The sequence below is a fragment of the Ovis canadensis genome, chromosome 2, assembly GCF_042477335.2.
Source record: "Ovis canadensis isolate MfBH-ARS-UI-01 breed Bighorn chromosome 2, ARS-UI_OviCan_v2, whole genome shotgun sequence".
Lineage (NCBI taxonomy): Eukaryota > Metazoa > Chordata > Mammalia > Artiodactyla > Bovidae > Ovis > Ovis canadensis.
The window spans coordinates 43,714,676-43,726,270 of NC_091246.1; the positions used below are offsets into that span (position 1 = coordinate 43,714,676).

General features: G+C 45.8%; 1 protein-coding gene across 4 annotated transcripts in view; it reads right to left on the minus strand.

The window, feature by feature from the left end:
* SLC39A14 (solute carrier family 39 member 14) overlaps nucleotides 1-8,895 on the minus strand; it is a 51,325-nt gene extending 42,430 nt beyond the window's left edge. For 2 of the 4 annotated variants that reach the window (XM_069576017.1, XM_069576018.1), the window contains exons 1-2: nucleotides 8,692-8,845; nucleotides 7,715-7,763 (exon numbers count right to left, since the gene is read on the minus strand). The gene's annotated coding sequence lies outside the window, so the exon portion shown is untranslated. Of the gene's footprint in view, nucleotides 1-7,714; nucleotides 7,764-8,691 lie in introns of all 4 variants that reach the window. The other 2 variants (XM_069576015.1, XM_069576016.1) reach the window with 2 other exon arrangements.
* Nucleotides 8,896-11,595: the final 2,700 nt, after the last annotated feature.

Sequence of the window (11,595 nt, forward strand, 5' to 3'; positions counted from 1 at the left end):
ATTCTATCACCTCCACTAGCTTTGTTTGTAGTGATGCTTCCTAAGGCCTACTTGACTTCACATTCCAGGATGTCTGGCTCTAGGTGAGTGATCACACCATCGTAATTAACTGGGTCATGAAGATCTGTTTTGTACAGTTCTGTGTATTCTTGCCACCTCTTCTTAATATCTCTGCTTCTGTCAGGTCCATACCATTTCTGTCCTTTATTGAGATCTCTAGTCTTTCCCATTCTATTGGTTTCCTCTATTACTTTGCATTGATCACTGAAAAAGGCTTTCTTATCGCTCCTTGCTATTCTTTGGAACTCTGCATTCAAATGGGTATATCTTTCCTTTTCTCCTTTTCCCTTCTCTTCTTTTCACAGCTATTTGTCTGGCTTCCTCAGAGAGCTATTTTGCTTTTTTGCATTTCTTTTTCCTGGGGATGGTCTTGATCCCAAAATCCATGTCTACCCCAAAACCTCAGAATGTGACCTTATTGAGAAACACAGTCTTTGCAGAAATAATGATTTAAGGATCTAGAGATGAAGTCACCATTGAACTTCAGCAGTCCCTAAACCCAATGATTAGTATGTTTACAAGATAAAGGAGAGGGAGATTTGGTCACAGACACACAGAAAAGACCATGTGGAGACAGAGGCAGAGAGGAGAGCGATGCTGGCACAAGACAAGGAGCAACTGGAGGCCCCAGAAGGTGCAAGAGCCAAGGAAGCATGTACCCCAAGAGCCTTTGGAGGCAATGTGGACCTGCTGACCCCTTGATTTCAATCTTCCGGCCTCCAGAACTGAGAGTAAATTTCTGTTCTTTTAAGCCACAGAGTTTGTGGTCATTTGTTAGGATGGGCATAGGAAACTAATACTTAGATGCTGGAATTAAGGCTTGATATCTTTTATCTGGGGCTTCCCTGGTGGCTCAGTGGTAAAGAATTCACCTGCCAATGTAGGAGATCTGGGTTCAATCCCTGGGTCAAAAAGATCCCCTGGAGAAGGAAATGGCAACCTACTCCAGGATTCCTTGCCTGGGAAATCCCATGGACAGAGGATCCTAGTGGGCTACAGTCCATGGGGTCACACACAACAACAACAATCTTTTATCTGAAACTCTCCTGCTAGAGTTGGCAGAATTCCAAGATAGGCCTCAATGACCTTCTCCTTTGTATGTGGACAGGAGCCGAAAATATGAGATATCACTCCTGTTATTAGGTAACATTATCTGCCAAAGGGGTTTTGTTGGTGTCAGCTGACCAAATCAGTTGACCTTAAAACAGGGAAATTGATCTTGTATGAGTCAGAACTAATCAGGTGAGCTCTTAAATGGGATAGGCTCCTCCTGGCCAGAGGGGTTTGAACCATGAGAAGGATTCAACATGAGAGAATAACTTTTCCAGTGTGGAGGTCCAGCAGACACCAAGTAACCAAGTGATCCAGGAAAACATCACCACTAACACCACGAATGCCTTGATATGATGCTCTTAAAAGGATGCGACATCATTTTTGTTGATATTCTTGCTAAAAATGCGTGACCCTATCCTAAGGGAGAAAGATACGGGATGGTTACAAATTGGAGCAGAGAAATGACAACTGAATGCAACGTGGGATGGCAGACTGGATCCTGGGACAGAAAAAAGACACCAGCAGAAACAGTGGTGAAATTTAAATGAGGCCTGCAGTTTAAAGTTTTGTGCCAATATTGATTTCCTGTTCTTGATGATTATACCACAGGGTGAGGGGATATAAAGGAACTCTGCTATATTCTTTGTGACTTTTAAGTCTAAAGTAAGTTGAAAATTAAGTTTACAATAAAAGGAAATAATTGAGCAGAGTAACAGAGGTTGCCTCACAGCCTCAGGATTACACTTTTTTCTCCCATACTTCTTTATCTTTTCAGTAAGTATGCATTACTCTTGATAATCAAGGACACAAGGTTGGCTGGAGTAAGTGGACTGGTGCAAAGGATGCTGATTTGGGGCCAATGGTGTTTTTCTGGAAAAGAGCAGACTGACCCCAAGACAAGGCTGAAAAGACCAGCAAGTCTTTGATAAACAGCTAATACCTACCAGAAACTATTGGTACCTTAGACCCCAGAACCCTGGTGATCCAGGAACATACATCTTAGTGCCACTATCCATGGTCTTCCTTGATGGGGAAGTAAAAGAAGTCTGTCTGCAATGCAGAAGACGTGGGTTCGATCCCTGGGTTGGGAAGATCCCCTGGAGAAGGAAATGGCAACCCACTCCAGTATTCTTGCCTGAAAAATCCCATGGGCAGAGGAGACTGGGGGGCTACAGTCCATGGGGTCGCAAAGTTGGACACGACTGAGCAACTAAGCCCACACACGTCATTATTCACACAGCTCCCCTGTCAGGAACCCCCTGGCTCAATTCCACCTCTAGAAGCCTTCCCAGATCATTCCTGACCCCCAGTCGCCTCACCTTCGACTGGCCTCTTTCAGTGTCTCTTGGCTGTTCCACTCAATGGAGCCTAAAGAATGCCACAAATAGCATGTGACGCTCCCAACATGTACTCAGCTCATCTCAACACATATTTTACAAGCCTCCTTGGAACAGAAACAGTATTTTGCCTGTCTTCATGGAGTGGGCACTCTCTCAGCTGAGCTCTGCTGGCTGGGCCCATCCCTGCAGCAAAGAGGCTCTCTCTGTTGTCACTGTCCAGGATTCATTTACTGAGAGTCTGCTGTGCCTCTTTTCAAACTTCTTTATGCCAGTTCTGTTTGGTTTTAAACAGTAACTGAAATATAGATGCAGAGAGGAAAACTTGATTTCTACAAAAATGAAACTAAGTGCTCTAAAACGGCAAATCCCAATATCGTGGTCTTAGATGACACCTGGATACACTGAGACTGCGTGAGGAGGCTGGAGAGGTAAAAACTAGTTTTATTAGAAAATTAAGATGTTAAAAGCTTTTTCACTCTCATTTTTCAGCGGCTATGTGAAGTATGATGAATGTGTGCCTGTGTAGTTTTCTGAAATTTCCGAGGTAGAAGTTTAGGGTATAAATATGTGTGTTTTCAGAGATTAACTCAGTTTGTTCTTCAGACTTCCACTGAGTATTTACCAGCAAAATTATTCTATATCTACTATAATCTGTTATATCTAATAAATCATTATTGTGAAGTCCTGAAGATATACAAAAATACAAAAATGCCACTTTTTGGACTTTTTAGAAGTTATTTTCCATAAAAACATGCATTTTATGTTACCATGTAATTATCTTATTTCTATTATTTTAAATGAATAAACAACTTTTTATATTTGCTTTAATTTTTAACACGGTAAATAGCAGGTTTAGCCAATAAGTGGAAGACTAAGGAATCCTAGGATCAAAAAGTTTGAACTGCTCATCTCGAAAAATGTGTTACAAATGGGGGGAAAAAAAGATTAAATTCAGTTCAGTTCAGTCCAGTCACTCAGTCGTGTCTGACTTTGTGACCCCATGACCTGCAGCACACCAGGCCTCCCTGTCCACCTCCAACTCCCAGAGTTTACTCAAACTCATGTCCATTGAGTCAGTGATTCCATCCAACCATCTCGTCCTCTGTAAATTAGGTGTGTGCATTAAAAAAGTAGGATTCTGCACATGGACTGATTTGCAAATGTCTTAAATTCTTGCTCTATCATTATTTTTTAATGGAGACTAATTAACAGATGTATATATCCTGTCACCCAGCAATCTCACTTCTGCGAATTTCTTCTGTAGTCATACACATTGGAAATGCCATTTAGTAAAGTTATTCCCTGTAGCACTGTACATAATGACAAAATATTGGAAACAATCCAAACTGGGGGAAAGAGGGAAGCAACACATGCTGGTTTAAAAACTATTGTGCTTCCCTATCCTGGAATAATATGCAGCTATAGTAAAAGTGCTTCCTGGGCTGATAGGGAAAGATCCAGAATAGTTGCTAGGTGAAAAAAGCAAAGTGCTAAACAATGCCTAAAATGCTAACTTAGAGCATTTCTAAAACTGGGATGGGGTGGGCAGAGGTGAGACTTTTTACTGTACTGGGTGGGAGTTTGTGGGGGTGCAGTTAATGTGTGTGTAGTTGCTTTTTAAACTTTTTTATCCTTCTAATCTTTGAACTACTGACTATATAGCGTAGGGAAAATTTTTTCCTGTTTTATTGAGACATAATTCACATATGGTTAAAAAAAAATGTAATAAAAGAAACCAGAAATCACAGGTCATACATACAGATTTGATTTTTATATACAATTTGCAAGTGTAATTAGCAGACCTAGACCCAAAGACAAAGCCTCAGCCCTAAATCAAAATTTTGGCAAACAGAAATATATATGCACACAGAGGTTGTAGAGAGGGGGAATTGGATCAAGGCAGTCAAAAGGTAGAAACTTCCAGTTATAAGATAAGTAAGTACTAGGGAAGTAATGTGTAACATGCTAAATATAATTAACACTGCTACAGGTCATATTTGGGGGTTCCCTGGTAGCTCAGCAGTAAAGAATCCGCTTGCAATGCAGGAGATGTAGGTTCCACCCCGGGGTTGGGAAGATCCCTTGGAGAAGGAAATGGCAACCCACTCCAGTATTCTTGCCTGGGAAATCCCAAGGATAGAGCGTGGTGGGCTACAGTCCATAGGGTCACAAAGGTTGGACACAATTGAGCAACTAAACCACCACTAAACTTTTATATGTGAAAGTCGTGAAGAAAGTTAAATCCTAAGACTTCTTATCACAAGAAAAAAAAATTTTTTTTTCTGTTTCTCTTATCTTTTACCTCTAGGATGATGTATGTTCATTAAATTTACTGTGGTACTCATTTCATAACTATATAAATCAAATCATTATGCTGTACACCTTAAACTTACACAGTGTTGTCAGATCTCAATAAAATGGGAAGAAAAAAATGCATGCACATGCTTTTAAGAAAAAATGAACAGTTTAAAACATGGATTTTAAAAACATCCCCAACTTTTAGATAACATTTAACACTAAGAGCCTCTAGGGACCCAATGGTAATAAATTCAGGACAGTCACATTCTCATTCCACCAAAGCCCAGAACTGTCCCAGGCCTGAGGTTGGAGAAAGATTAGGAGGCCTGATAATGCAGTCAGATCAGAGGCAGGTAAGTTGGTTTTCCACGGGCGGACATGCCAACAGCTCTCTCCAGGCTGATTCTGTGGCCACACCTTCCCTGTCGCCCGTGGGAGGGTCCACAGGGGTCTCTGCTGCTTCTTACCCAGGGCCCAATAAGGAGTCCCCTCTGGGAGCCTCGATGGCCACAGTAAGGGTGAAGACAGCTGGGCCTCCGAGATCTTGTGGTGAGGCTGTCCTGCTTGCCCCGGACAGCGCACGAAGCCCCTGGCTGGTGCACTCTGGACTCCTTATCTGGCCGGCAGTCTGCCAGCCCGCCGGCCTCAGAGTTCAGAGAAGTTCCACTGTATCCAGAGAGTCCAGGCTAGGGCCCTAGCAGCATGACCCTTCCTTACTCACTCCCCATCCTCCTGTGTTGCCAGGGAGTCTGGAAAAAGGAGAAGGGAGAAGAGTCCTCCATAATAAATTTCTATCCACACAAGCCGAGAACTCCCGACCCCCAAATAAGCACAGGGACAACTGGCTCCTTTTTCTTCATGTTTTCAATGAAATGTCTGAGATTTCCAGCAGTTTTATCATCACACTTATGAATAAAGGTTGCACCTCTTTTTCTGGCGGGCTACAGTCCACAGGGTCACAGAGTCGGATGCAACTTAGCGAATGAGAACGCATGCACGCTGGCCCTATGGAGCCTCTTGGCCAGTAGCAAGTAATGTGACTTGGAAATACCAGTTAACCTCTCTAGATCCAGTTTCTTTAGCTGTAAAACAAAGGGTCTAGACTCGAAGATTTCCAAAGTCCCTAAAGTTCAATATCCTATTGCCATCGGCGGTTCTGCAAAAACGCCTAAGCGTTGCTTTCTTCAGGCATCAAGCGCGAAAAGGCTAGATTATTTCGGAGGTCCCGATTTCCAGAAATATACATTTATTCAAGGCACTAACTCTTAGATCTCAATATCCTGTAAATACTGGACCCGGATTGAGGCTTCCTCCTGGAACTAAGGTGTAAACAAACAGGTAAGAAAGAGGAAGTAGGTGTAACAGTTCTAAATCCCAGTCCAGTGACCGATCTAGCGAGTGCGCATGCGCACGCGTGCGCGCATGCGTGCAGATACACATACGTCGCTAGTCCTTTCCGCCTATGACCGGTCCGGAAAAACAGTACTTCCATTACCTGAAAGAATCAGCATAGCTTGCAAAACTAAAGGTGGGGGAAAAAAGGCTCTGTGGAACTGAATATGCCAATGCCTGGCACACCACAGAAAAGGAGCCTACCCAGAAAGTCACCGAGGTTGCCTCCACATTCCCGAGATGAATCAACCTTAAGCCTGGACTCACACTATTCCTACAACCCAAGCTCCTAGGACCCCTAAATCATCCACTTCACCCCAGAGAAGATAATGTTGATTCATATGATAACAAACCTCTACTACGCTCCAGGTACAACCACAACATGCTGCACAGCGGTGAGGACAGGTCTGCAGAAGTAATGTCTCCTGCTGGAAAGTGATGGGGCAGGATTTGAACAGATTTATGGGCTTCCCTGGTGGCTCAGAGGGTAAAGTGTCTGCCTGCAATGCAGCAGACCTAGGTTCCATCCCTGGGTCAGGAAGATCCCCTGGAGAAGGAAATGGCAACCCACTCCAGTACTCTTGCCTGGAAAATCCCACAGACAGAGAAGCCTGGTAGACTGCAGTCCATGGGATCACAAAGAGTCGAACACAACTGAGCGACTTCACTTTCTTTCACTTTCATGTGACTCAAAGGGCTCCCCAGGTGGCTCAGTGGTAAAGAGCCCGCCTGCCAACGCAAGAGACCTGGGTTTGCTTTCTGGATCAGGAAGAGCCTCTGGAGGAAATGGCAACTCACTTAAATATTCTTGCCTATAAAATCCCATGGACAGAGGAGACTCCTGGGCTATAGTCCATGGGATCACAAAGAGTCAGACACAACTAAGCAAGCACATGCATGTGGCTCAAAAGCTGGTAATTCTTCTGCCACCTTTGTACCATCTCCAGTAGAGTGCTGTCTTCTCTGAACTTGACCAAACACAACAATGTGACCTCTATTATGTTGCTACCTTATTCTTCATGTAAGGATGGATGTTCTTTCTCCCTCCAACAAGTGGAGCCAGGAGCCAGATCCCATACCCTCTTTGTACTCTCCAGTGGCCAAGTGCAGAGCCAAGCACAGATCAGGAACTGCGTATTTACAAACTGAAGTGATGAAATACTGAGAGTCACAGGGCTCTGGTACCTCAATGCAGTGTTCTTGCCTCAATGACAGGGCCAATCATTCTGTTTGGTGCTCTCTAGTCATACCTGCAAACCAGGAAGCGTACCAGTATATAGTGGCTATCACAGTTTATGAAAAACTCACCTCTGAGCATCCAACAGGAAATGGATTGTGTAGTTTTTAAAATTTCACCTACTAAAGTTATAATTCTCGACATTCTTTCTCTTGCTTCATCAAGTTTCTCTCCGTTTTTATGGCTCTTGTTTTAAGAGTTAAGGATTCATTGTAGATGCTGTGGATAAGAGACCACAGATCTAATCTGCCCTTAGCACTGACTCCATTCACAAGACATGGGGCAAGTTAGGAGCAGAGGTGGACAGAAGCCAGGTAGCTAGGCCAGTACTCACCAGGTTACCAACCGCTTCACAAGCAGGAGACCTAAGCAGCCTGGGGTTCCTAGAAAAGAATGACTCCAGGCAAATCCCAGCCCAGGCAGGCTCCAGAAGAAGGGTCAGGTCAAAGCTACTCCTACCCCCACCCTATCTTAGGTTCCCAGGAGAGAAGTCAGCCCCTCACCAAATCATGCTCACATGCTCAGGATACCCAGACCCTAGCCGACTCTAGATCCTCCGAACGGAAGACAACCCAGAGCAGAGGAAAATGTGACTCAACTGGACCTCCGGATCACACGGTATAACTGTTTGGATGGTATTTTGTCCCATTGCTTTAACCCACCAAGAGAGGGCAGCCTGCGCCAGACCACCTAACCCGGTCGGTAGGAACCAAAAATAGCTAAAAACCCATGCCCACAGGATGAGCCAGGTCAGAGTTTAGTTAGTCCCTCCTTTGCTATTCAGCTCTTGCTCAGGGCCAGCTGGGAAGCACCGGGCTTTTGTCTTCAGCTGCGAGGTGGTCTGGCCCAGGTGAAGTGGGCACTCAGCTCCTGGAAAGCCAAGTCTAGATACTACTGTCCCATCAGAGCCATCCTGAGAGCTGCCCATCAGATTTGCTCGTCTACTCTTTGCTTTTCTCCGTGCTCGAGTCCATGGGCTCCAGGACACCTCTCAGCATTTTAGTGCGTATACCGACATCCTCTCTTGAGCCCAGATCCCGCGCTCTCCAGTCCCAGGGGCCGTAGCTGCACCTTCCCCTCCCTCGCCACTGAGGAACCCTCGTCGTGGCACCGCGGCCAGGTGTCGCCTCCATGTAGCGTCCGGGCCCGCCCGAGCGACTTCCGAAACCGTGGCTGGGCTCGGGTTCTTGGAGCAGCCGTGCCCCCACCCCCACTCGGTGACCCCGAGCCCCGGAGGCGCACTGCTCCTCCGCGCAATGCCCCATCCCCGGGGCACGGAGCTGCCCCTCCCGCATGTCCTTCCCCCCTCACCTGAAGCTGGGCCGACGTCACCTGGCCCCGCGCACCCTCACAAGCCAGGTCCCCCGAGCGACCCGCAGCAGCAGCGGTAGCGGCAGCGCAGCTAGATCGACGTGCCCGCGCAGGGAGCCCGCGCGCCCTCAGCCCCCTGCCGGCGTCCTTCCTCGGCGTGGCGCGCATGCCCCGCTATATACCCTGCGCGTCACGGCCGGGCCCGCCCCCGCCCTCGCCCCGCCCCACCCCACTGTCCCCAGGGCTTGCCACGTGGGCTCCGGCCGGTGGCAGGGCGATTTGAGTGCTGCCTGCCAGCCACCCGCTAGACCCGACAGGAGCTTGGCTTGCCCAGGCTTGCGGGGCAAGCCAGCGTCTTTCCGCGCCTTGGAGCCTGAGCTCGAGCCCCTAGCTCGCTGAGATCCTAGGTCACCTCCTAGCTCTATCGGCTTCATCTTCTAACCCTACTGCAAATTCCATTCATCTTTCAGAGGTTTCCTCGGGAAAGCTCCCATCGAGACCTTTCCCTCCTTCTGTGGGAAGCTCTCATAACCTGGTCTCCATCCTCTCGGAGTAACACTGCCACCCACCTGATGTGTGTGTGTGTATCTTAACACATCTGATTAATATAAAAAGCTTTTTCCTCCCCAACTCGATTCTGAAATACTCCTGGGGGGGGGGGGGGACGCACCCATAGGTAATAATGTTTCTTCTGCATTTTGCCACCAAACAAAAGAACAAAAAAATTCCTGTTCAGGTTCCAAATATGCCATATCATACTCACTTTTTCGAATAAGATGTCTCACCACTCTACCAAAATGATCAGACTCTCTAAGAAACCATACTGCTTAACGGAGGCTGGGAGGAATGTTAATTTTTGTGTGAGGAGTGTCCTAGGACTCTTTTCTGATGTGAAGCAGTTCTATTGAGATGGATATCTAGCCTCGGAAATGCAAATTTCTTGGAAAAATAAGCCACCCATTAAACTCCTATTGTTCTAGTCTGCTGGACGTCATGATTATTTCCTCTGCAGCTAGGCCAGCTGCCACCTGTGTCTAGGGAACCCAAAGGAAAGGCCTTCTAAGCAGAACTGCAGTCTGTTAGTACCCAAGGCCTTGTTCCAGCTCAGTGACTGGCGCTCAGTAGACACCAAGTGTCTCTGAATTTGCACAGAGAAGGGAAACTGCATCCCACTCTTCAAGTCCTGGGGAGAAGGCGGCCCAGGACAGCAATGCTTATGATGAAAGGAAAAGGATTCAATCCCTGCAATGGATGGCAGGAAGAATCCAGGCCTCGGTGGCAGCCTGTTCCTCCTTAGGAGGAGGGTAGAGAGGGAAAAAGAGAGAAAGCACTGAACCAAAGCCAGAGCAGGCCCCAATGTTTATGCCACGTGAAGAGACAAGCTGGGCTGTGGGGTTTTTCTGAAATTTAATTATCCTTACCCTCCAATTATAGTCCTCTAGTGGAGATAATGGGTGGGGTGATACTCCTCTCATTTTCCAAGGATTGCAAGGTAATGGTATCCCTGCAGAGTCTCCTTCAGAGCCCCTTCATCTCAGTAATAATCCTTTATGTTTATCTTCCCTGGTTAAACTCAAGTATTTTTCAGACATGATGTCATCCATTTGGGACTCTCAACCCCATCTCCAGTGGGCTGTCAGAAATGGCCCAGTCTCTATCACGCCTTCCTTTTCTTGAAGTTCTGGAAGAGGAATGTGAAACTCACCCAGTGATTAAGTAAAACAAGCATGCTTCTAACACATAAATACAAATTGCAAAGAGGTGTTACACTGTTCCTGAAACTGAGGTCTCAAAGCAATCCCCATGGCTCTTCCAGGCAACATGTCAATAGTACAGGCTGGGGGGAAGGGTACCTGACACAGAGATGGGAGGGGAGGGAGGGCACTGACACCCTACCACAGGGCCTATCACTTGTTTGCATTCTCACTTGTTTGCAACCAGCAAGGAGCAGAGCTGCCAAAGTCCACCAGAGCTGATAAGCTATCAGTAATCCATTAGGGAGTTTAATTAATTATTAACACAGCTAAAAATCAAAAGGTCTTAGCTCTACATATCCACCCACCTACAAAATTCTTTAGGTATACCCCAAGTCCTCCCTTCATCACTCAGTCTTTCCTGCCTAGTGCCAGATGTGGAGCCTCAATTCTCCCTTTCTTCAAAATATGCTTTTTCCACTCATTCCCCCATTTCCACTTGTTAAAATTCTAATTCTTCAAAGCCACCACCTCCATTCAGAAAGCTTGATTCTCCTGAAGCCTATTTGATCTACCCTTTCAAATTTTTTTTTTACTGTAACCCACTATAAAAAAATATTTTGCACTGCATCTGTTACAAATAACACAGCAAACAAAAATCTTTAAACACTGCCTTAGCATATGCAATGTACTGATATTTTTATAGGCTATTTCAATTTTTTAAAAAGTGGTTAACAAACCCAGTAAATTGAGTTCATTGGACTGTAATTCACAGAATTAAAACATTTTATATGGTTTATGATACTTGCTCCTTGGAAGGAAAGCTATGACCAACCTAGACAGCATATTAAAAAGCAGAGACATTTACCAACAAAGGTCCATCTAGTCAAAGCTATGGTCTTTCCAGTAGTCATATATGGATGTGAGTTGGACTATAAAGAAAGCTGAGTGCCGAAGAATTGATGCTTTTGAACTGTGGTGTTGGAGAAAACTCTTTAGAATCTCTTAGACTGCATGGAGATCCAACCAGTCCATCCTAAAGGAAATCAACCCTGAATATTCATTGAAGGCCAGATGCTGAAGCTGAAGCTCCAGTACCCTGGCCACCTGATGTGAAGAACTGACTCAATGGAAAAGACCTTGATGCTGGGAAAGATAGAAGGCAGGAGAAGGCGACAACAGAGGATGAGATGGCTGGATGGCCTCACAG